Source organism: Balearica regulorum, chromosome 7, assembly GCF_011004875.1.
Source record: "Balearica regulorum gibbericeps isolate bBalReg1 chromosome 7, bBalReg1.pri, whole genome shotgun sequence".
Taxonomy (NCBI): Eukaryota; Metazoa; Chordata; class Aves; order Gruiformes; family Gruidae; genus Balearica; species Balearica regulorum.
In genome coordinates this window covers 21,819,875-21,843,613 of record NC_046190.1, presented here as the reverse complement: position 1 = coordinate 21,843,613, position 23,739 = coordinate 21,819,875, and the positions used below count along the sequence as shown (strand labels likewise).

At 49.0% G+C, this 23,739-nt stretch overlaps 1 long non-coding RNA gene across 1 annotated transcript in view; it reads right to left on the bottom strand.

Annotated features, from left to right (window-relative positions):
- Positions 1-1,389: 1,389 nt before the first annotated feature.
- The window catches only part of LOC142602609 (uncharacterized), a 47,520-nt gene continuing 25,170 nt past the window's right edge, over positions 1,390-23,739 (bottom strand). Inside the window, exons 3-4 of the long non-coding RNA XR_012836359.1 lie at positions 22,459-22,607; positions 1,390-5,985 (exon numbers count right to left, since the gene is read on the bottom strand). This is a non-coding gene — a long non-coding RNA (uncharacterized LOC142602609). The remainder of the gene's footprint in view (positions 5,986-22,458; positions 22,608-23,739) is intronic.

Genomic DNA, 23,739 nt, shown 5'->3' with positions numbered 1-23,739 from the left:
TCTGCAGTATCCACTTCACATATAGCTGGTTTGTGAGTGGAGTGGTTCATTTTATTTTATTTTTGCATGAACGGCAGAAGAGGAGGAAAGATCACACTGGGAAACCAAATATCTTGGTATTTGTGTTTGTGTTTCTTCTTCACGGGTCTTTTTTTGCCTCAAGGAGCCACTTATGGGGCTGAAATACTGCAAGATCTGGTCTTCTTGTAGTATTCCTACCAGCCAGGGAGTGAAACACCCTGAGCAGAACAGATCTTACATTATTTCAGCTCCACAGAGTGCTCCCTGAGGCATCAGCAAGAAACATAAGCACAGTTACAAAGGCACAGAAAATGCTTGCAACACAGATGCAAGTGCTGAACTCTGAGAGTTCCTTCCTCAGAGGAACAAGTGGCCAGACGCTGTGTCCACCCTGGCTGAAGCACGCTGCTAAGCTCAAGGTGGGCATCCTGCGAGAGATCTGCTTCAAGTCTGGGTGACAGAGAACTGAGCCCAATCCAAACTGCAGGAACAGGACTACGAGAGTGTTTGCAAGTTCATGGTCCATGACTGGAAGCACTCACACTCCCAGGGTGCACAGGACACAGGAGAGCTGGGGCCAAGCTTGCTGTCACTTACATGCTGCTCTTCCAGCATCACCTCCAGGAGGGAACCGCAGTCTGGACTGGAGCCATTGCACACACAGGAGAAACTGTCTCACATGGTCTGCCTGTGCCACCCACAGGGCTAGAGGGTTTCAGGGTGGCTGGTGCACAACTTAGCTGGAAGGTGCCCATCTCTGATACCATATACCAGCTCTCCCATCCTGGATCCAGACCTCAGTGAAACAAATGGTAGTTCTGGACTTGCTGTGATGCTCCTTAGTGCGGGGTTGCTCATGGCTGGGTGATGGGAGCTCATGCTTTTTGCAAGCCAAGGGTGAATTCATTTTTTCTCTGCTACATGTCCAAAACATTCCCATGGACTTCCATAAGAACCTTTCAAATACCGTAAAGGTAGACATTAGCAGAACAACACTAACAACAAACCAATAATACAGATACAACTCCCAGAAATGTACACATTTTAGTCAGCAAAGCCTATTCTGGTGGAGGATGAGGGGTGCAGCCTCACCCCTCCTTCCATCAACATCATTGGTTGCAGTTTGCCGAATGATGTGATTGAGGCAATACATTTGCATTGCAGTCTCTTCACTGCATGGGTGACTCTGGACATCAATCTAGACAAAACCCCCAGTGTCCAATCCTGTTTTATTGAAGATAGCTAAGAACTTTGACTTTTCTACAATAACCAAAAGCTTTTTGACAGAGATAAATATTTTCCAAGTAACATCTTCAGTCTCATCATAATGTTGGGGAAAATGTTCCATTGCATACTAGCATTGCTGATCTCTAGAAATGGCTAGAAAATAGAAAAACCAGACTACAGGAAATTCTGTTATTTCTACATTTATTTTCATCATGAAGTGAAATGAAAAATGGAGTGGACAGGATGGGGCAGAACAGAATGTTAATTCTGAAACAAATTCAATGCAGAAACATGAAAATCACGTTAAAGTTTATGTTTCGATAGCATTGAAAACACAAAATGGCTTATAAATATAATGAGAAAGGCAAAAACAAATAATCCATTGCATTTTGGGTCAGTTCAAATCTCTGCCAAAAATTCCAGTCAACATTTAACATTTCCAGGAAATGGTTCAATTTGGAGGATTCTGCATTTTCGAATGGAAAACTGGTCCATCAAGAATCTTTTTTTGATCAGCTCTCTTGATTATAGTATGCTACTAAAGAGGGATGTTTTCTGCTGTAACCATTTTTTTTCTAGCTGCAGGCATGTAATTTACACTTATATTTCAACTGACTAATACCGCATTAAGCATCCTCTCAGAACTGGACTTTCATTATCAGAGATTACATAACAACAAAAGAAAGCAGCTATAATGGCCAAAAAACCTGGTGCCTGTGGCAGGGAAACCTGGGATGCTGTGCCCATGCAGCGGGGCAGCCAGGGGACCCCGGCCCGCACCACCCTCCCACTCCCCTAATGCTGCAGCACCGCTTGTGCACCCCACAGGGGAGCAGCCTGCACCCTGGTAGTTATGTATTGGGCTAAAGCCAGAGCAGAAACTACTTTTTCTTGTATCAGCTAGAATCAAATGGGAAAGCCATTAAGCTCTGGACACTCTGGTCCTTCTCTTTTTCCCAAATGATTTGCTCTTTTCTTTTTCTTGTTTTTTGCTTTTCTTTCTCTCTCCTTCCTGCAAACTCTCTCCTTCTTCTCTTTTCCTCATGATTTTCTCCTTTCTTTCCTTTTAGAGTCCTGCAGTAGGCATTGCCCTGTCTTCATGGCTGCATCTCTGCAGTTCATTGTGAGATGTGCCGGCTGCCTCCCCAGCCCACCAGTCACCCCAGCACCATGAGTGGACTTGTTCTTTCCAAGGCCTATTTTGGAAACACCAAGCTTCCCCTTCCAGTGGCTCTAAGCTTCAGCAGTTCAGCAGGGACGTCATGTAAACCCGCCCTTCAAGTGGCACAGCGGGCAGCCCCAGACAGGAGCTCTCCTCTCCCAGCCACCCTATTCACACAGCATTTCATCAGAAATAAAAAAGACAAGTTAATCTGTTTGGGATGAAAATGAAGGAAACAATGGGGGTAAAAAAATAGTGAGAGAAATGATATTTCTCTCCTCCGGCAAAGGGGCATGTTGGGGGTGGGAAGGAGTGTGGGGGGTGGGTAGAGGGAAGGAAGGTTGCTTTATTTTATTGATTTAAAAAAAACCACACACATATCCCACAGGCGCCAAAAAGCACAGGGCAATGATTAATGTCCCCTCAGAAAAAGAAATTATATAGAATAAATTAAACTACTGTGGCAGCAAATTGAAAAATAAGGATGTAAATGAGGTTTGAATACTTAATATCTGAGAAGGGGAAGCGAGTCCCGGGCAGGGAGAGAATGGTGAGAAATTGTCAGCGACCCAAGGGGAGACAGTCCCTTCTCCCAGTCCAGGAGCCCTTCTGCTCTGGGCAGAAGGCCAGCAGCAAGGAGCTGGTGTTGGGAGTGGAGCAGGGTTGGCTCACACCCGAAGATGGAGCCAGCCATCCTCTAGCCTGTGGTTGGTTCCCCAGCAGAGCCTTGCACGGGAATTTTCACTCCATGCAAAGACCAAAATTGGGCTCAGCTACCTCATGCAGCCTCACAAGCAACATTTCATGGTGCAGGTCATTCGAGGGGAAGCCAGGGAGCTGCAGGGGTCTGCCCACATTTGCTGCATGGCGTACAGCCTTTTCCCCAAGGAAGTGCAGACTGACAGCTCCTCAGCGTCAGTGTCACCTCCATATCATGCCAGCAGGGCTGTACACTCCACTGCGTATGGTGGGCAGAGATTTTTGCTACCCAAACATATGTGTTTGGTCTTTACTGGATGCTTACATTAGCAGCAGTCTGGTTAAAAGTTAGGGCATGCAGACCTCCTGCTGTAATAAGCTAGTCCAGCCCCATCAGGCAAGGTCGGTGTGTGCCAGGAGTAAAGGAAGGGTAATCACACAAGACAGGGGTGAAGGGAAAGCCATGGCAAAGATATACTATCTCCACGTTGGACTTAGTCCTTATCCCCAGGACTTCCCCAGCTCAGCTCAGCCAGGCTGCAAGGGTGACCGTGCTCAGATTTGGATGCAGGCTGCCATTTTCCACACAGAACTGCAACAGCTTTATTAAACCCGCTAGCTGTCAGCTTGCGTTTCACACGTCATGTGGTGTGGTACCCCTGGATGACAGATTAGCAGGTCTACAGAAATCAAACTTTGGCTCCCACCTCTGCCACCGATTTCTTGCACTGCCACTGTCAAGTCACTTCTTGCCCGATCCCTAGCAGTGGGACAATACGGTGCAGCAAGATTTGGCGCTGGAAAGCATGAAGAAGATCTGCCTTCTTGTATCAGGGCTGTGGAGCTGGTGGTTAAGTGCTGGGAGTGAGGAAGGATCCTATGGGAAACCTGTCCTGCTGCATGCTGCCACATGCAGCCGGCCCTCGGGCTTGTTTTCCATAGTACAGGTGCAGGTGAAAGATCCTGGCTGGGGATTAAACATTTTGCTAACATCAAAACAAAACACAAAGCACAAAATCTCTCCTTGCAGCTCATTTCTAAGAGCTTGCTGGGCAGCAAGGATCCACCTGTACCAGCAAGGAGGAAAAGGCTGCTGATACCAGAGACAGCAAAGAGCAACTGGGGTCCTGCTTCAGGCCCAGGCTGTATTTCTGTCTTCCTGTCACTGATGGGAGAAGTGACGGGGCTGGAGAGAGAAAACTCTGTTACAAATAAAAATGGGAGGAAAGAAAACTGCTGCTCCGGTTCCCACTGAACTGGGTGCAGGAGGGTGGCTCAGCCTGGGAACCACCGACACTGGGGCCCTGCAGGGCCAGGGGCAGCTCCTGCTCCCGGGAACTCACTGCTGGTTTGGCGTCAGGCGCAGACCTGGCTGTGGGGAGTATTTGTCAGATGGCAGAGGCAGAATGAGGAGAGGGTACACGGGTAACAGCCCAATGGGGGTGCATAAGTTTGAGCTGAGGGGCCAGCAGCAGAGCAGAGTGCCTTCCCCTGCCCTTTCAGCTTAACCTCAAGCACAGCCATTAACCTGACCCGATGGGAAATTAATATTCCCCAAATTGCCAGAGAGCTGCTTGCTCTGGCTTATTTTCTTTCCATCTGGCTGTGGTGGAGGAGAGCCTGTCCTCAACTTGCTGCTCAGCTGGCTCTTTCTTTTTTATCTCTTGTCTCTCCATCTCCCATTCAGCCCACTCTATCTCTGCATCCCCTCTCTGCTTCCCTCTGCCAGTGTGGGTGTGTGCGTGCGCGCGTGTGTGTGTGCGTGTGTCCCTCTCTCTTCCCTTCTGTCTTTTTTGTTCATATATATTTAGTATTTATTTACAAGCTTGATTTTTTTCCCTCTGAGTGAAGCCAGGCATGCACAGAAATCCTTAAGATGCTATAAAGCCGCTGAGGTATAAAATGGAAAGTGCTTAGCCTGCCTGTACAGAAATATCTCACTGCGCTGCACTGGAAGCCACTGAAGCTGGGCACTGTAAATCTCATAGAGTTTAGCTTGTTTGTTTACACCATGACGACGATCTAAAGAGAAAAAGAGAGAGAGGGAGAGGGAGAAGCTCTTGGCTCCCCTGTCAGGCCAAGGCACACATCCCCTCCCCAAACCATTTATTGGACCTCACAAGCAGGATGCTATCCGGTCCCGAAGACGGTGCCAGGCCAGCAGTGCCTTCCCAGCCCATCTGCAGACAGCTTGATGGTAGGGTGGGGGAGAGGTGGCCCCTTTGATGCTGCCTTTTCTAGGAGACGGGGCAAGGCAGCTTGTTCATTTCCCAAGGCACCCCCAAGAGAGATGTTAGGAGGATCTCCCACTGCTGGGACTCAGCAGACTTTCCTGCTTTTTACTTGTTGGGCAAACTGAGTCTCTTTTTGACTGTTCAGCCTTGGCTTAAGTGGCTTTCTGAGACCACCCTGAACATCCACCAAAAGTTTTCCTAAAGACTTAGAAACAGTCCTTGCTAGAAGGACCAAAGAAGCCAAAGAAAACCTAAACTTGGGGGAAACAGGTTCAAATTCAGATTTGTTATCTCATGTGAATGAGCATCCCCATTTGAAATGCATCATGCCCATGTCCCTGAAACACAGCTCCACCACCACCCTCGCTGTCCAGCCCATCCCTACAACAGGGCTCAAGTGAGGATCCCACATGCTAACTTCTGGCGGGGTTCTGGTCTTGCTTCCACTGTCTCCATGTAGGTCCAGCCATGGTTCTGGGGGGCACTGGCACCTCAGCACATGCTATGATGGGCCTTGGCATTTGGTGCTGCCCTGCAAAGTGACCCATTCACTCCTCTCCCACGCGGCCACCTTGGCAGGCAAACCGCTGGAGCCGACCCAGATTTGTGCACTGCCCCTTTGGACAGGAGTTGTGTAGAGCCCTGGAGAGAAAAACATCAGGAAAAACCCTGTTTTCACAGCTCCCCACTGGATTTGTGGAGGACCAGCAGCCAAATTTCTTCATGTGCCGAACACAGTGATCTTCATCTGAGCAAAAGATGGAGCCAAGGTAGCATAGGTGTGATGAGATTTGGGAAGGAAAGGAAAGGCAAAACTGTCTAAATCAGAAATTATAAGTGCTATATATTGTACAGTAGCAGAAAGACACTCTGAAAATGTGAGAGCCTGCAGTGATGGCACTGCAAAAACATCTCGTTTAAAAAACCACCAGCCTGCTATACTTGTTCTTACATCACAGGTGGGGAATTTAGCCTGCAATGCTGACGTGACCTGACCCAAACCACCCAGGAAGTTTGCTGTGGATCTGGGAGTTGAGCTCATGTCACCTGTGCCCTAGACATCAGACTCTTTCCAACATGGAGGTATAAAAGCCTTGGACAGAGAAAAAAAAATAAATTATCAGAGATTGTCTCAAAAATTCATGGGCAGAGAGACTAGGAATGAAGGAATCCTATCCTCTCCATGGGTGGCTGCACACAGTGAGAGTGCCAGGACCCCCAGGCTGCCTCCCAGCTTTCTGCCAACTTCAGTGCCACAAGGCATACACAGGGAAACTCTGGCTTTGCTGTCAGTCTGCATGGATGCGCATTGTCCAGGTACCGCAGTGGAAGAGAACACTGGAGTTCAATGTCTCCTTGGCACACTGGTGGGTTTGCACCTCTTTCCATGAGCATCCATTGGAAAGACAGCTCCATCCATCCTCTCCCCAAGAAACTCTGCAAGCATGAAATCTATAGATAAACAGTCACAGGTGGTTGTTGACTCAAGCTCTTCTGTATCCTGTTACTCCTAAAAGCTGCTACGCTTCCCAGGCAAGGGGAGGAGAAATTGGAGGAAAGTGCAGAAGTCATTGCTTGGGGTGCCAGCCTGCCACTGCAGCATGCAAAGAGGGTGCAAGAGTGCTCCCTGCAGGAAGATGGCTGGTTCGTGGTCTTCTGCTGGGCCAGAGCTGCAAGATCTTTTTTCCACTGGAGCCAGAGAGAACAGGACCTTGAAGTCCCTGCTTGCAAGGCAGATTTGCACTAAGGCATGTTGGCAGGAAGGAAGGTAATGTTTTTACAGGACCTACAGAAAGGCAATGACATGTCTGTGCATTCTGATACAACCTCCCTCCTATGGATGCATGCATGCTGGGAAGGACTTTGCGCCACTGCTAGAGGAGAAACTGGGTCCTGCCACAAAGATAAAGACCTCGTGCACAGTAAGGTTGGATTAGCCTTGAAATCTCTCCTTTTTGATCTTTTGCTGAAATCCTTCTTTTTTGTTTGTTTTTCTCTTCCTTCCCAAATGGCTTCCTGGCCTCTTCTTTAAGGGAGCACGCCAGGGCCCAGAGTAGGGGTCTCCACAGCGCTCAGAACAGGCCCCCAGACAGCTGCAGTGAAAGGGATGCTGCAATCCTAAATGCCCTGTGCGCTCTACATATTGTGGAAAAAGCTGTTGCATTCATCAATGTCAGACGCAGAGTTTGAATAAATTTGAATGCACTCAAGCGTGTTCCCTGCAGTTTTCTATAATATCACTTTCCAGTTTGAATATTTCGCTTACTTTTTTTCAAATTTCTTTTTATCCACCAGTTTTTCCTCCTTTTCATCCTCTCCTCCCCTCCTATCCTCCTTCCATCTTACCCCCCTCTCCAGGTTTTTACGTTTGCAACCCAAGCAACTGGAGAAGGAAGCCATGCTGCAAGCTTCCTCTCAGCAGTGCCCTGGAAAAGGCAGTCACTTCATAGAATCATAGTATACCAGGTTGGAAGAGACCACAAGGATCATCTGATCCAACCTTTCTGGGCAAAAGCACAGTCTAGACAAGATGGCCCAGCACCCTGTCCAGCACTTCTCACACTGTACTCATGCCTTCCCAGCTGTTGGCCAGTCTGAACATCTTCCCACCACAGAACACCACCCCATGGGACACTGTGGCTAGCAGAAATAAAGTGTTTGTAAGGCATCGGTGCAGGATCAGCTTCTAAGGGTCTCCCAGGTGGTTCTCAGTTGCCTTGGCCCACTGGCTGAGTTCTGGGGGGCTCTGGCTGTGGAAAGGAGACAAGGTGGTCAAACAGAGTCATGAGCCGTCAACAGGGTCCCAGCCATCCATGTGCCCTGAAGGTCAGAGCTAGTCACTGACAAACAGCAGGTCTGCAAGTGATCTGCTGGAGTTGCATGGTGGAGTCCCAACGTTACTCCAGGGCAAACAAGGTGCACTGAAGTCATGCTTTCCTTCCTCCTTTTTGCCACCAGCCTAGAGTAAAACTATCAGCCCCTTTTGTCTCCCACACTTTGGTTTGTCCTCTCTGTAATGGAAACTACACTCATGAGTGTGTTCATAGACCACCAAGTGATGCAAGCTGAGCAGACCTGCTAAAGGGTTAATTATACTCTTGACCAGCCAAAGAGAAGGGTGTGCTATTTGTAATCCTCTTTTTTGGGCTAAGTTTCCATGTCTTCTGTACAAGTAGGAGGGGACAAGGAAGAGACACAGCTTGTAACTACCTGACCAGACAGGCACCTGGTCATTCCTTGCCCAGGACTGTGTCCGGCGGGCAGAGGGGGGTGTGTGTGCTGGGTGCCACGACGGCACCAGGGAGTGAATGAATTCTGCTGCTTGTATTGAGAATTCACTGCTCTCCCTTGTAGTGAAAACTCTATGATCTTGTGACTAACCACTTTCCCCTTTCACTGTTTTTGATTTATATCCCATTACTTCGCCTGTTTGTGCCTTGCAGACATGAATTTTTTCCCTGACATCTCCTATGCGGCAGCCACGTCAAAACCTTTGATAAAATAATAGTGGTAAGACGTTTGCATGGCTGTTTTTATGTTACCAGGGATATAGACATCAATTAAAACTCTTCATACAATCTGATCCGTCGTTATTAAAGGCATTAATACTGGCACGCCCCTCAGATTAGGGGCTGCTCACCGGGCGATGGAGGAAAGCAGGGAACATTGTCCGCATGCGTCCCCCTTCTGCTCAGCTCCCACGGAGACCTTGCTCGGAGGACAACTGGCACAGCTACCGAGGGCACCAGTGGCTGTACTGAACTGGTTGGACACACGGCAAAGACATCCCATGCCCCAGCAAAGCACAGCACTGCCCTCCCAACACCTCTCATACCACCACATGACCTTGAATAGCAAATACCAGCTCTGCCACTGACCATCTCCCAGACCAAAGGTGCCCGAGTTCCTCGAAAACATGACCTGACGGATGGCCAGAGAGGGTGGCTGAGAGTGCAGCCATGGGATGCTTGATGCTGAGCATTCACTTAAGGACAGGCAACCTTTAACAATATAGGTAAAATGGAGAGTTGAGGCACAGAAAGAATACGTGATTTTTACATGGCAACTCAGGTAGCATTTCCTCATCAAAGATGTCCACGTTATCAAATACAAGAAGCATCGCTTAACCAGGAGGAAACTGAGGCTGCATAGGTTATATTGCTAAATATGCCAGAGCAAATACCTAATTGAAGAAAAAAATAGGCGCTGCAGCGGTCAGCCTGTGAAAAATGTCAGTGTCATCACCCAGGGTTTCACTTGGTGAGGCAAACCAGAAGGTCTGAATTATAGCTTCCTGCAGTCCTACCCAGACCCACGTGTGCCCAGCTTTTCTCATTCAACACAGCCCAAAGCAATTCCTGCTGGAGCGGAAACAGTTGTTGTCCCCATCTAACCTCCTCACAATGCCTCTCATGGGGGGGAAATCTGAATCTGCAGTGAATGTGTTTGGAGGCAGGGCCTTTCTCTTTTCCCTCCAGCATCTCCACCACCCAGAACCCATGTTCTCTCCTGTTGGCACTGTATGATACAGCCAAAGGTTCCCTTTGGTGATGATGCCTTCCCCAATGCTGTTAGAGGACTCTACAACCCAGGTGAAATTACCATCTGTGCTAGGAAATCCTCCCTCCATGCAGTTTTCCAAATCTTCATTCAGTATAGTACCAAGATGTAGGAAATGTCGCTTAATGCATGGTGGTTTACAGGCTACTGCTGTCTCTGCTGTATTTACATTATTTAAATTTTTTTTCTCTCTCTTTTTTTCACCTCTTCCTTTCCCTCCTTGGCGAGCAGGAAGAAAAAAGCGGTCCTTTTGCTTGGCATCTCCCATGAGAAAAGACAGTCAATATGCCCAGATAATGGCCACAGAATAGCCCCATGTCTCCTCTCCCAGTCACACCAGTCACCTTCCCTCTGCTTTCCCAAGGACCAGGCAAAAGTGGTCAAGAGCTGGTGGAAGAACGGTGGGAACAATATCTTGGGAGAAAACCTCCACCAGCAGTGACAATCCCTCCACACAGGTGCAAATGCTTTGACATAGACCAGGGCTCAGGGACAGCACAGACCCTGGGAGGGGATGGGTTTTCTTCCACCATGACCGTGGAGCATGAGAGGGTACCAGCCCAGCAGGCACATTTTTGATGGCTCACCAAGCAGGATAAAGATGGGGAAAACTCCCCAGAGTATTGCCTCCCCCAGTTTTGCTCTGGGCTGGGAAAAGTGTTGGTGGGAGGAAAAACTCCCCTTCCTCTTCCAAAGGGTACTTAGGCAACTGCCTGCTTGCCAGGCACCTCTGCACATCTCAGCACGGCCACCCTGCGCCCCACTGGTTTATGATACAGGCCTGCAGCTGAGACAGGCAGCGCCAAGGAAAATCACCCCCCACCACGAGAGCAGGGGGGTGTCACGGAGAGCAAGGTGTGTGTGCATCCTCCATTTTGGTGTCTCTTTTTAAGCACCGGCTTTTCATTGCCCCAGGGGAGCTCGGGGGAAGCATGTGTCTCTCAGGCACACAGCAGCCCTGACTGGGTAACGGTGCAGAACGTAAAGTGTTGTCTATTAGGTAGGAGACTGGTTAATACAAAGAGTTGTTGGTAATAACAATGTCCTTTCAGCAGTGACAGAGACAAAGTACCTGCATGTGGCGTGTACCACTGCGTGCAGCGAGTGATGGTCGCAGGGAAGCTTTGGAGATCATTTGAATTTCACATCCAGGGAGAGTCGGCCTATCATTAAAAAACCCTAATTTCAGTGTCAGGTGGAGTTCCAGGTAATCGATCATGGTGTCAGCTGGCACAGGCTCTCCCTGCCTCCTTGCCTTGCCTCCAAGTCAGCCTTGGTTTTTTCCAATTAAACTTGTTGCTGGGATCCAGAGGGAAGTGCGGGAGTGCAGGAAAGGCAGACCACACGGTCCCCCTCATTACTGGCGAGGTGGGAGCTGATGGGGCCAGGAAGTGGGACTAAGGGCTGGTCTGGAATGAGTATGGTTAGGGGGTAAGGAAAAGGGACACTGAGAAAATGATCTTTGCTGCTGCAAGGGGCAGAAGGGACTTGCAGGGGGGGAATCTCAAAACATCATTGCATCTTGGGGAAGGCATTGCATGAGACCCTCCACACATTACTGATGCTGCCAAGCCGCACCAGCCAGTTTTGCTGCCTTCCGCATCCTCTCTGCCCCTATCAGTCTTTCAAATGCCCTATGCCCCTGTGGGTCTCACCCTGTTCTCACTGCCCTTGGCCTCTTCATCTCCCACCTTTCCTCCCCTGTCCCCACACAGGCATCTCCAACATCCCCAGCCCCTCTCAGCCCCCACCAGCCAGCTCTCCAGGGTCCACCTCTTGCTCTCCAGAGTCAGATTCCCTTTAATGGGTAGCATAAGGATCCAGGTTCCTTTCTACAGCCTCGGTTACCAGGGCAACATTTTTGGCAAGAGAATTTTTTGGTTTCAAAACAACCTTCCTCTTTCCCCAAAGGTCAAATCTGCATGAAGAACTGCCATCAATAGAAACATACTCTGTTTTCCATCATATTTCACCCCAGTTTTGAAACTCATATCTGTAACCAATGTTGACTGAAGAGGCTTCATACAGGGGGAGAGAAATGCTTCCAAAATAATACCTACAAAAACATGCTTTATAAACCTGAAGGAATCTGTTAGAAAAAGACCTTCTAATTCCTACACACATTCTGTGGGAAATCCCATTGCAATCCTACTATATAGAAATGATATTGAAATTGAAACACTCTACAACAGTTGCCCAATGCTTTGACTAGTCCTGCTTGCTGCTGTGACTATTTTGTAGCTAAGGTTTAGGAGCAGTAATAGAGCCACCATTTACTGTTGCTTTTACCTACAGATCAGAAATACCAGCCCTAAGCAAGACCAGGACTCCAAGTCCCATGTATGAAGTGAAAGACAGCCATTGACCCAAAAAAGCTGAAAACAAACCTATCATCCTATCTGAGAGACAGGGCATGGACTCACACAGACAATTAGACACCTCATTTTATGCAGGGCTGAGGTGCATAATCCCAGCAGGACAATTCAGCAGAGAGGGGCTGCAGTAGGGGTAAGAGATGAGGGACATGGGATTTTGGGGCAGGATTGCCCTGCTGGACTTCCTGTGCTCCGGGATTTCATGCTCAAGTGATTTCTAAAGCCACAGCAAAGCAGAGGGAGGTGGCTCTGAAGGTCAATGTGGGGTGAGCCAGGTCTCATAGCCAGAGATCACCATGGGCTGGCTGAATGGGTCATTCAGGGTTGAGCGGTGGGGTTTGCAGTGTGGGTGATCAGCAAATACGAGTAGGAGGGAAAACATGAAATTGACCTTACTGTGGGTGCAGGCACAGCTGGAGAGCAAGCCTTGAGGAGGTAGTAGGTGGAACAGCACAGGCAAGCCCCTAGATTGGCTGTCTCCGTGGTGCGAGGACACTGCCCATCTCTGCCGAGCCCTCTCTGACTTGTCTGGGCACCCACATGACAGGGAAAGGTCAAACTGGTCTAACTGCAGCATTGCAGAAATGCGATCTTTGTTTCCAAGAGAGAAACTGGGCAGCGGGAAAGACATTGCTGTAACGCTTAACCATAAAGCTGGGCAGGGTGCCCAAACACAGAAAGTTGAGGTTAGCACCATTCACTGTTGGACCAAAGGTTGTTGTGGATCAGGAACATCCAGCCAAGACTGGAAATCTCCCATGCATAGTAAATTGGCCATCCCATTTATGCCAGTGCTGCAGAGGGACAGTGCACCCAGAGCCAGTGGTGATACTGGAGAGTTTGCTAAGCTGTAGTTGCGTGCTGTACAAGAACCTGGTGAAGAGTGCTGCCTTCCCTCTTCCTGACACGGATCCGTGCTGGGCACAAGGCCAGGTGTGAGCAGCAGAGACCTTCCTGGTGCTCTTTACAGCTGGGTACATGGACAGGGCTTTCTTCACAGCCACCCTGTCCTCCCAGGACTTGGGACCACTCTTGAGCTTGAGGGGTATTGGTAATGAACAGGTCTCCTGCAGCTGACAGTTTTGCCTAGATGGTGACAGTTGCTGTAGTGACCATGTCAAGAAACTTCTTATTTCTCAGCCTGGTTAGCCAGACACTATTTATAACCCAGGTGATTGCAGAAGACCTTCAGTTCGGAGTCTGGGCACACTGCACTGGCCTGGACTGATCTGCCACAATGCTCTGCAAGTGCAAAGACTATTTTCATTTTTTTGCAGGACTCCAAGACAAAGAGGCATGAGGAAGAGCATGGCTCAGTTCCCACCTGCAAGGTATATTAGTCACTTCTTCCCACTTCTGAGCTTGCTGATCTGCAGTTGGAGAAGTTCATTTCTTATCTGGCTGTGGGGTAGAGGGAGCCCTGGCCTGAATTTGGCCAGGTGAGTGTGACAGTCCTAGGTCTGCTCCTCTCTGAGATTTGATCCTGGCTTGCCAGAACACTTGGCGGCTGCTGCAGCTCTGCAGGGGGCTGGAAGCACTTGGAACCCACATGATGCCCAGAGGAGAGGAGAAACCAATTTCCTTTGCTTCAAGGACACTAAGCAAAGCATAAAGAAACTGTGTGCAAATTGAATGGGAGGCATTAGGATATATCTTTGGACAGCACAGGTTTCATCAGCAGTCGTATGGACTAAGATTGATACATCTGACTTCTCTCCTATCTCCCTCTGCCCCTCAGGCAGCTCTTCTGGCCCCCAGCTGAAGGGAAGGTACCATCCCTGGTCCCTCACAGAAGAGCTGGCAATGGCCATGGCTTGTTCAGGTTACCTCTGCGATGCAGGTCCCTGAAGGATAAACCTCCGTGCCCAGGCTGAGGCATCTTGCTCTCAGAGGAGGGCAGGTTTGGAGCCGTGGTGGTGCTGTGTTCCCTAGCCAGGGTACGTACCAAGGGGTAAAACCGCTCACATGTCCCTGCTGGTGCATGGATACCTGAGTGCACAGACAGATGCAAAACAGGCTCAAGGACTGGGGACAGGAAGGGGGACACTCGTGGTCTGAGGTCAGTTTGCATCTTAGAGGGTGATTCTCTGTGTGACCTGGGGTGAAGCACCTCATCTCTGGGCTTCAGTTCCCTTTTCTCTTCACCAGGGGTATGGCCCACCAATTTAATTTGCCTGCATGGTCTCTTTGGCACTGGGAATGGCTCTCCCTGTGGCCTTGCACAACATCCCAGTTCAGCCCATTCGCACCAATGGGGGCTGCTGCAGCCGAAATAGTAGTGCTGGAACGTGGGATAATGCACAATGGGAGAAGGTGAGGCTGGAGCTGACAGTCTCACCTCCTGAGCTTACGGTAACAGTGACAAATTTCTCATCGTTTGTTCCTTCCTTGCCTGGCACTTTTGCTTCTCTTTAAATGGAGTTTATCATGGTGCAATGGGCTTTTTTCCAAGTTAATGTCTGTCAGCTCCAATTTGTTCAAACGACCTTCGTAGGCTCAGGGGAATTTTAAAAATAAATAAAGAAAGGCCTGCTGGAGTGCTCAGGGAGGGCTTCACCTGACAGCCAATGATAGAGACACCTCAGAGCCTGCGAGTGCTGCGTCCCCCCAGGACCACGCCAGGGGAAATGGGCCGATTAGGGAAGAGACTGGGGCCCCAGGGATGTCCGCTTGATGGAAAAGAGGACAGGGCTGAGCCACAGACACAGGGCTGCTGCTGGCAGGGAAGGGGAAGGGGAACATGTAGCACACGGGTCCCTGAACCTTTCTCTGGGTCCCATCTCCCCCATGGCAGGCAGTGCACTGGAGTGTGGGTTCATGTGATAGCCCCCAAAGAACCCACAAAGGCTACAGTCCAGATGCTTTTGTCTTTGTTTCTCTCTCAGAAGACACTTCTCTGATAATCTCTTCTGAGAAGGTCTCTTCCTGTTGACTGAACCCAGACATCAGGTCCCCTTGGCTGGGCTGGTCAGGCTGAGGCTTGTCCTGGGGTACGGCAGACTTCACCTTTGTGGGCAGCTGGATGCAGTCCTCCATCTCAGCTTTGCCTTCTGGAAAGGCTAAGGTCATTTTGCAAGAATTTACCCCAGCCAGAACTAGCAAGCTAGGTGGGCATGTGCGTGGACTGCAGTGCTTAGGAACAGTGAGGGGGGGGAAATACCTGTGGAAAAAATCAGGACATGAGAAAATTGGAGTGGCGGCTGCGACTGAGAAAAAAAGTGAACACTTCACTTGAATGAGGCTAAAGACATGAGACAACAGGAAAGGAAAGAGTGAGAAGGTCAGAGAAATAAAGTCTAAAGCCAACCTCCTGGCTCCAGCTAGTGTGGGCAGACTTTGCAGGGTTATCCAACTTTCCCGAGCCAGCAAGAAGCACACCAAAATCTGTTTGGCCAAGAGCCACAGGAGACCTGAAAGGATGGGAGTTCTGGGAGCACTTAACAGCAATGCCTGAACAGGAGCTGGCCTGAAATTGCAGCAGAGGCCCAAGAAGATGCAATTAAATTGGTTCCTGCTGGTTTCTTCATTCCCAGTGCTGGTGGTGTAGCATTAGCCATCAGTTCTTTACATGCGCAAGCTCACAGCCAGCTGCATGGTATAGCCATGACTCAAAAGTTCTGCTCAAAATGCTTGAAGGCACACAGAGGCCATCCCTGGCTTACTAACCCTGGCTTACTAAGAGGAACTTGAAGGTTTAGTTTCTTTTCCTGGCTCTGACACTGCCATGGTATGGAAATTCAGGCAAGTCAATGTGCCTTTATTTTCTCCCAGTGCATTTGTACAGTGCTCAGCACAACAGGGGCTTCTTTTCTGAGTGGTGCTGGGAGGGAAACGGTAATAATAATCATAGTGAAAACAGTAGTGATAATATGGACTGTGTGGGATTCTTCTTTGAAACACTCCTACAAACAGTGCCCGCGAAGAAAAAGAAAGTGACCATTCAGAGTATTACAATGAAAGAACAGGTAGGGTCAACTGAGATTTAAATTAGTAAGACCAGCTTATTGGATCTTGTTCTTACCCTGCACACTGGAGCCCTTTCCCAGCCTGTGCTGGCAGTGCTTACAGCAGCTCTTCTCACCCAACCTTCATTCGTTTCAGTTCCTGGCCTTTCCCTGTTGCCGTGTGGGCTGTAAAGCAGGCTACAGAAACCACGGGGCCATCAAGAACTATTGAACATCCATCAGCTGACATTTGGGCATGAACAAGCCATATGATGCATAAAGATCCCTTCGGCACAGTAAACAATACTCCATGAGGGCAGAGTTCAATGACAATCAAGGCTTAGAATCAGCGCTCTGCCTTCCAGCACTGCAGCAAAGACCCTAGTCCTTGCAAGCTGTTCCCCATCCAGCCTTCCTTCCAGGGGTCTCCTGAGTCAGCAGAGCTTTGCACAGTGCTAATGATCTTGGCTACAGCCCAGATTTGGAGGATCCATCCCAGGTCGGGACCCCAGTGTTCACAAGGAGTTGGGGGATTCTTTTGTTTTAGCACCTACTTGTTGGAATACAAGACTACTACTACTACTACTAGTAGTATTATTATTATTATGATGTTCTTCTTGATTCCCCTTAAGCTTGAGCTAGGCAAGGAACACATCTCACCTGTTATCTCACACATACACACACACATGTGCATCCCCAGAAGGCAGGCAAATAGCGGTATCGTATTTGTGGAGCCAGGAACAGTGCAGTGGAAGTGGGCATCAGCACCTGGTGTCACAGATCTGAGCCATAAACTGGGCCAAAATGAGGGACTCATTGCAGTAGTGTCTTTCTGACCATGGCAGAGGATAAGTCAAGGTGGGAGTCTGCTACATCAGCGATGCCCTGGAGTCAAACCAGCCCCATTACAAGGCACAGCCTCCCACTGCAGTCCGAGACGGTGCCACTTCTCCTGACATGTGATGCTTTGTACGATCCAGCACCTGGGACTGGGCATACTCAGAGCAAAGAGACTTGGGGGCTCAGTCGTTCTCTCCCTAACGTGAATATATTGGCTTAGTGTCTGGAGGGTACAGCTGGTGTAGTAGCATGGGGTAGTGCATTCCTGCTTTACCAGAATTGCAGCTTTAGGGCCAAAATCTGAATATACTTGCAATGACAGCGCATCATAGAACCATAGAATCATTTTGGTTGCAAAAGACCTTTAAGATCATCAAGTCCAACCATAAACCTAACACTGCCAAGTCCACCACTAAGCCACGTCACTAATTACAAATATGCTAGCATATTTAATGTCTGCTATTCTCTGTTTGCAACCTGAGGTGCATTTTCAGAGTGTAAAGGAAAGTTTGATTTTGCCTCAGACCTCATGGCTGATGACATGACTATCAAGGGATTTTTAGATGAGTCCTTAGAACTGAGCTTTGACACTATCAGCTTTCTCAATGCAAAAAAAAAAGGGCAGAAAAAATTAAAAAATAAATAAAAGTTTTGCCCTGATGAGTTGTTAAAGAGGGAAATTGAACATAAACACATACAGTGATGTCTGCCTGAGTCTGCAGACAGCCTGAACTGTAGCTGAGAAAGGCATGAGCTGCCCTCACCCATCTCAGTATGTCAGCTCTGAAACCTAATGCTGATGCTTTAGAAAGAACTACTCAAATGGCTTTCCTAGCTGCAAATTTTTGCAGATGTCTGCAACTCTTAATTAGCCCCCAGTCCCAGGTCATTTTCTGCTTTTCTCAAGAAGGCAAAACATTCAACTGTCTTTTCTTCAACAGCCAAACCAACCCTGTATCTTTCATGTTACAGACATTTATGTTGCATTCAGAATAAATCTCAAAGCATACGAACAGCACAGAATAAAGTCTTTACCATCAATTTCAATAAGTTTAGGAATCTTGGAATGATTCTATTGTTCATGATTCTCCTCAGTTCATCTCTCCTGGTATATAGATCATGCTGCAGTCCTGCCTGTGTGCCTTCTTTTCCCTAGCAGCAGGGATCACACCACCGCGCAGCTCATCTCAAACTCAGTACTGCAGCAGTTCGATCTGGACTAAAGGCTGCAGTATCACCAGGGGGAGGCACTGCGGACTGGAGGCAGGAGGGAGGATGTTACTGGTAATGTCCTGGTGAGCTTTGGAGTGGCTTTTAGCTTTGAAACACCAGGACTCATATTAGGTTTGTGTGGGTTTTTTAAACTATTAAGAACACAGTTTAAAGCTGAAAGGATTTTGAAAATTGCTGAGTGCTTTGTTGTCATGTACCCAGGTTCCCACTTTCCTTTGTGTTCTGGTAACACAAATGAAATAAGATCAGCCTGAGTCTGCAGACAGCCTGAAAAAAATCCCCATCATGAGTGTGCTTACCGCCCTCAGCCTGATGAGGCATGTCCACCTCCACTCTCACCTTTCTTAAGTGCCCCATCCATCCCTGCGTCTCACTGGGTTCACCATCTCTATCTCTGTCCCATACAAATCCATCTGGAGGAACATTCCCATCCACATCCGTCCATCTATCCATCCATCCTTTCCTAGCTGTCTGACTGCCTGTGAGAACTGACCCTCCAGAGCATTTAACGGTTCAGCCAGGATAGCAGCAAAATCCTCTTAAGCCTTGTGGACTATCTCTGGGAGGATGCTCCTCTCCCAGGCAGCAGCTGGGGGGACATTTGTGTTGACCCACAGTCCTCCTCTCTCATTTCCCCATTTGAGGGGAGAGCCCCGTGATGATGAGGAAGGGGCCAGCAGGCAGCACCACATGTCAGGGCTAGGAGTACACAGAAAGGGAAACCACTGAGCCAAGGGTTTTCTCCCTTTGTGCTTGCTCCTGGGGAGCCTATCTGGCAGAGCAAAGTCTGCTGCCCTCCCTCTTGTCACCCTCCCTTTCCCCACCAGCAGCCCCCAGCCCGACAGAGAGACCGGGCTGGATGGAGAGCCTTTCTCTCCAGCGTGCCGCACTATGACAGATGATTGACTCGAAACAATATCTAAGGCGATCAGGATAAAGTACCGACCATTTCAAGGCTCAGCAGAATTCAAATTCTAATTAGACTTCTCACCACATTCCAAATAAAAATTGTTCCCCTGATATCCTTTTTGCCTATCAGGTGTCTCTCCCTGATCGCTGGAACAAAACGCATAAAGAAAGTGATTAAAGCCATAACAAAGGCATAAAATTGAAATTATCGCTGGTATCACATCTGGGAGCAGAGTGTGTCACCACACTGCCCCCCTCCCCTCGGAGCGCTCCCTCCCCAAATAGGCACGCACATGCATCCCCCCCCCCTAGTTCTCGCCTTGAATGTGAGCTACAGGCTGGGGGAGAGGGGGCGGAAGGGATGGGAGAAGGTCTTGATCCAGGTTGGAAGTTATCCATTCCCATGGTCTGGGATAGCATCTCAGCCCACATGTCCTGGCCCCACTGCCTCCAGCCTGGGGCTAGGCTGGAGCTGCAGCAGGCATAAATTGCCCCATGGACTACGGTGCTGCTTTATATCAGCTGAGGATCTGGCCCATGGCATCTGCAAATGCAACACATGCAGATGCCTGAAGCATACACACCCAGGGAGAGGAAAACACATAAGCACAGAGGCCTGCTCACTGCCAGGCGCTCTCTAATGAGCGCACAGACAAACCCTTCTCTAAGGCATACCCCCCCTGCACACGCGCGCGCACACACACACTCACACACAGAGCCAAGCCTCCAGTGCACTGCACACACATCAGAAGATTCCTCCTGCCCACTGACGCCTGTGGTACAGCCAGAAAAAACACCACACACACAAATGCAGACAGAGTCCACGCAAAACATGTATAAGCCTGTTATCTATTCACTACAGACACAGAGGGTTATAAATCAGCATCCAAAGGGCCCCCCATGTGTTCCCCCCAAACATGCATAAAACACGCATACACACTCTAAACTTGAGCACAGCAATCCATGCAAACTGAATATTTCACAAGCTAATTCCTATTCCACATGCCCCTCCATGTACCTGCAGTCCCAGCACATGCATGTACACAGGCTACATATAATCCTTGTACAGCTTCTTGCTGTATTTTTTTTTAACAATGTCATCCATTTATTACACATCTATCTATAAATGTCAATTCACACACAAGTGTGCGTGTGTGTGTATATATATCAAATATATATAACTCAATATTTCACATCACCCCTGCAACGGTCTTATGGTCACTGACACACATGCACGTGCACATACGTGCACATTCACGCTCAGTGCAGCGGTCACTCTTCCAGCACGACCCTCTGTGATCCAGGCGTGAGCTCATTCAGACAGGCTAAACCTGTATGTACCCTGTTAGGCAGGGAGTGGCACAGCCTGGTCCCTCTCCCCCCTTTCGCACGGATGCAGCGCCACAGGCTCCAACAGCCCCGCTCCTGATTTACACCAGCGTGGGGGAGCAGGCTGCCCCTTGGCCAGGCTGGCACCCAGGGCTGCTGGAGGGACATTTATGGCAGCAGGGTCCCGGCCAGGGTGGTGGGCACCCATGGCCAGGGCTGCCCTCTCCCCCTCCTGGATCCTTGCCCTGCCTCGGCTCAGCTCAGGATGCCCTCACGAATGGCCCATTTCATTTTTCAGCTGCACGAGGGGCCACTCCAGAAGAGAGTTAAAAAGAGAGAGAGTGAGGGAGAAAAAGAAAGGGACTAAAGCGATATAAAATTAAAAGGTAAAAAGCAGGAACGCAAATGGGAGAGAGCTCTTTCAGCTTTCACATTATTAATGACTCTTCAAAAAATCGGCGAGTTTTCCAATCTTCTCCGAGAAGCGCTTGAAGGAGCTCACAGATGAAACTGACCTTCAAAATGTTCTTTGGTCTTTAGTTAAGAAATTCGCTCGCCATTATGGCATCATTAGGGAAACAAGGATAAAATTACTCCATGGTTAATGACCTATAGTATCTCCCCACCAAAATTTGTTTCAGATCTAATAAAACTGTGCTTAACACACTCGGATGAGTTATGAGGACTGTTCTGCAGGGTATTAAAATGTGGAAAATAGATTTTCCGAAGCTGGGGGGACTGGACTTTTCGAATCAGATAGCAGAATGGAATTTTCTGGGCAATAAATTCTTCCATGTCTCAATTTCATCTCGCTCTTGCTCTCTCTCTCCCTCTCTCTCTCTCTCTCTCTCTCGTGCTCTCTCCCTGAAATGCTAAAGCAACATGGAAATCTTTAAAGTGCAGAAGCTTATATAAACTTTACCCCCAACCCCCAAAATAGGGCCCCCACCCTTTAATGCTCTTTTTTGTCTTCCATCTGAGAAGAAGGCATAATCCCTCCGTCAGGAGAGATTTGATATCATTCACAGAGCCGATTCAGCTGTGAGTCCTTTTTGTGTTGCAGCGTTGCAGTTTGGACTTTGCATGAGCCCAGCAGGCTGCCAGCATCCCTGCGTGGGTGCCTGCGGGGAACAGGAGCGGGAGGGAGGTGGTGCGGGGCTGCCTGGGGGGTGTGTGTGGGATCCCTCCTGCATGCCCCACGTGCCAGCCCGAGGCCTCGGTGGGAGCACACAGGGGACCACTGCTGGGCACTTTGTCCTCAGCACTGCTGGGACAGGGCACCCACAGCTCGTGTCTCGCTGAAAAGACACTATCTGGCCCCTATAGAGCGGTACGTATGGGGACATGCTTGCACACGCGTGTTGGTCCAAAGGTGACGTGCACGTGTGCACTCGTACAGCAGCAGGCAAATGCATCTTTGCCAGCGCCGCAAGCCCGGTTGCCGTCGCTGCCTGCAGGCGGGTCACCGGAGCCCGCGGACAGGCAGCTCGGGGCAGCGCGGGGGCCCGTCTCATCTGTCGTTGCCTGAAGCAGGAGCCAGGGACTCCAATGGTGCTTTTAGGTTAGTGAGGGCTAGTTACTGCCGCTGAGAGAGGTGGCTTGCGAGGTAATGGCATTTTGCTCTCTTTAAACTTTAATCTTTCCTATTAATTCCCTGCAACTGGAGAATGTATGAGAGTTAATGTTCCATGAACGTGTTTCTCAGCCGACAGTCTCTTCGAGCTAATTACCTTCAGGTGCTAAATGGAGGGAAATTGCAATCCATTTGGATGTGAAAAAATTTCGCCTTTCCAATCCCCTGTGAAACATTCTTTTTCCTGAGTGTTGCAGAAAGAATGCACTTGGCTTCTTTCTTTTTTTTTAATGTTTTCTTCCCCTCCCCACCCCAGCCCTCCTCCCCCCTTCCCCAAGCCCCCCATCCTCACCAGGTACCCATCTTCCCTCAAAGTCTCTGAGTTCTCCAGGAGCTCCGTGGTATGCTCAGCGGAGGGGAGCATCATCCTTAGCACAGTCAAATGGGACAGCACGTCAGCCAGGGAGAAGGGGGGAAAGTAGGTATATCCATGAAATCCAACTGCATGGCAAAAACATGGAGGGGAAACAGTGAGGAAGACAGCCAGAGACTTCCTTTGGAGGTCTGAAGTTAAAGTGTATTTACACGCTTAATAACACGCTTATTACAGCCATTTCCCAGTTGTTGAGTTTTGAATACAGAGATAATAGAATTTTACAAGCTACATAAAGCCATTATTCTTTTGGATCCAGGACTGGGGAGGGAGTTCGGTAGGACCCATGGAAAGAGAAGGGGGAAGTCAATCGGATCCAAGTGGGGGCATGTGCCTTCAGACTGGGCCTGGAAGTCAATGTCTTCACGTAGGCTGACAGAGCCAGAAAGAGCCAGTCAGGGTATGTGTGAACAGGGCATAACTCGAAGCTTTGGGTGAACATCCCTCCTATCTGGAAGTCCCTACCTCTCAAGCCCCACAGATGACCACTGGACACTTGGCCATCCCAGATGTAAGCCCTTGGCGATAAGAGGTTCCTCATTTCCCACTCAGCCACCAAAGATCCAAGATAAGTGGCGCCAGACAGATTCACCAGACAAAAAAACCTCAGAACAGTTGCACTGAATTCAGAGGGTCCCGGGCCATGCCCATCACTGGTAGTTTTTGATCTACTCTGTCTTTGGTGTTCTTGATACACTTACTGCAGCATTATCTAAAAGGCTCTGTGCAACCTTGTCTTAGAATCAGCCATGGCAATTATCAGGAGCAGAAGTCTTTTCCACAATAACGTAAATATACTCCAACTGGGAGTGGTGTCGCTTGAGAAAATTCCTTGGAGCTTTGCTGAACCAGCAGGATGTTCTTGCAAGATCATTCAAATGCCCAGTTTTTATGGCTCTGCTCATAGTCCAGATGCCACTGAGAGATACAGCTAAACCTGCACTTTGTCGGTAGACTGAAATTGAAAACGTTTATCAATCTCTGTAGACTAAAAGACATGCTAAATTCTCCTAGTATCATTTCAACCGTTAGTGAGTGAAGGTGCAGATAGTTTGCTATTCACCCCACAGGTTCTCTGCAGAGACACGTTCACTCTGACACAGGTGTGAGGAGCTTGTCTAGAAACTCCATCCCGATAAAGCAGTCCAGAGATGCTCTATCTTTGGACTCCTCTTGCTCAATCTGAATTACCAGCATTTG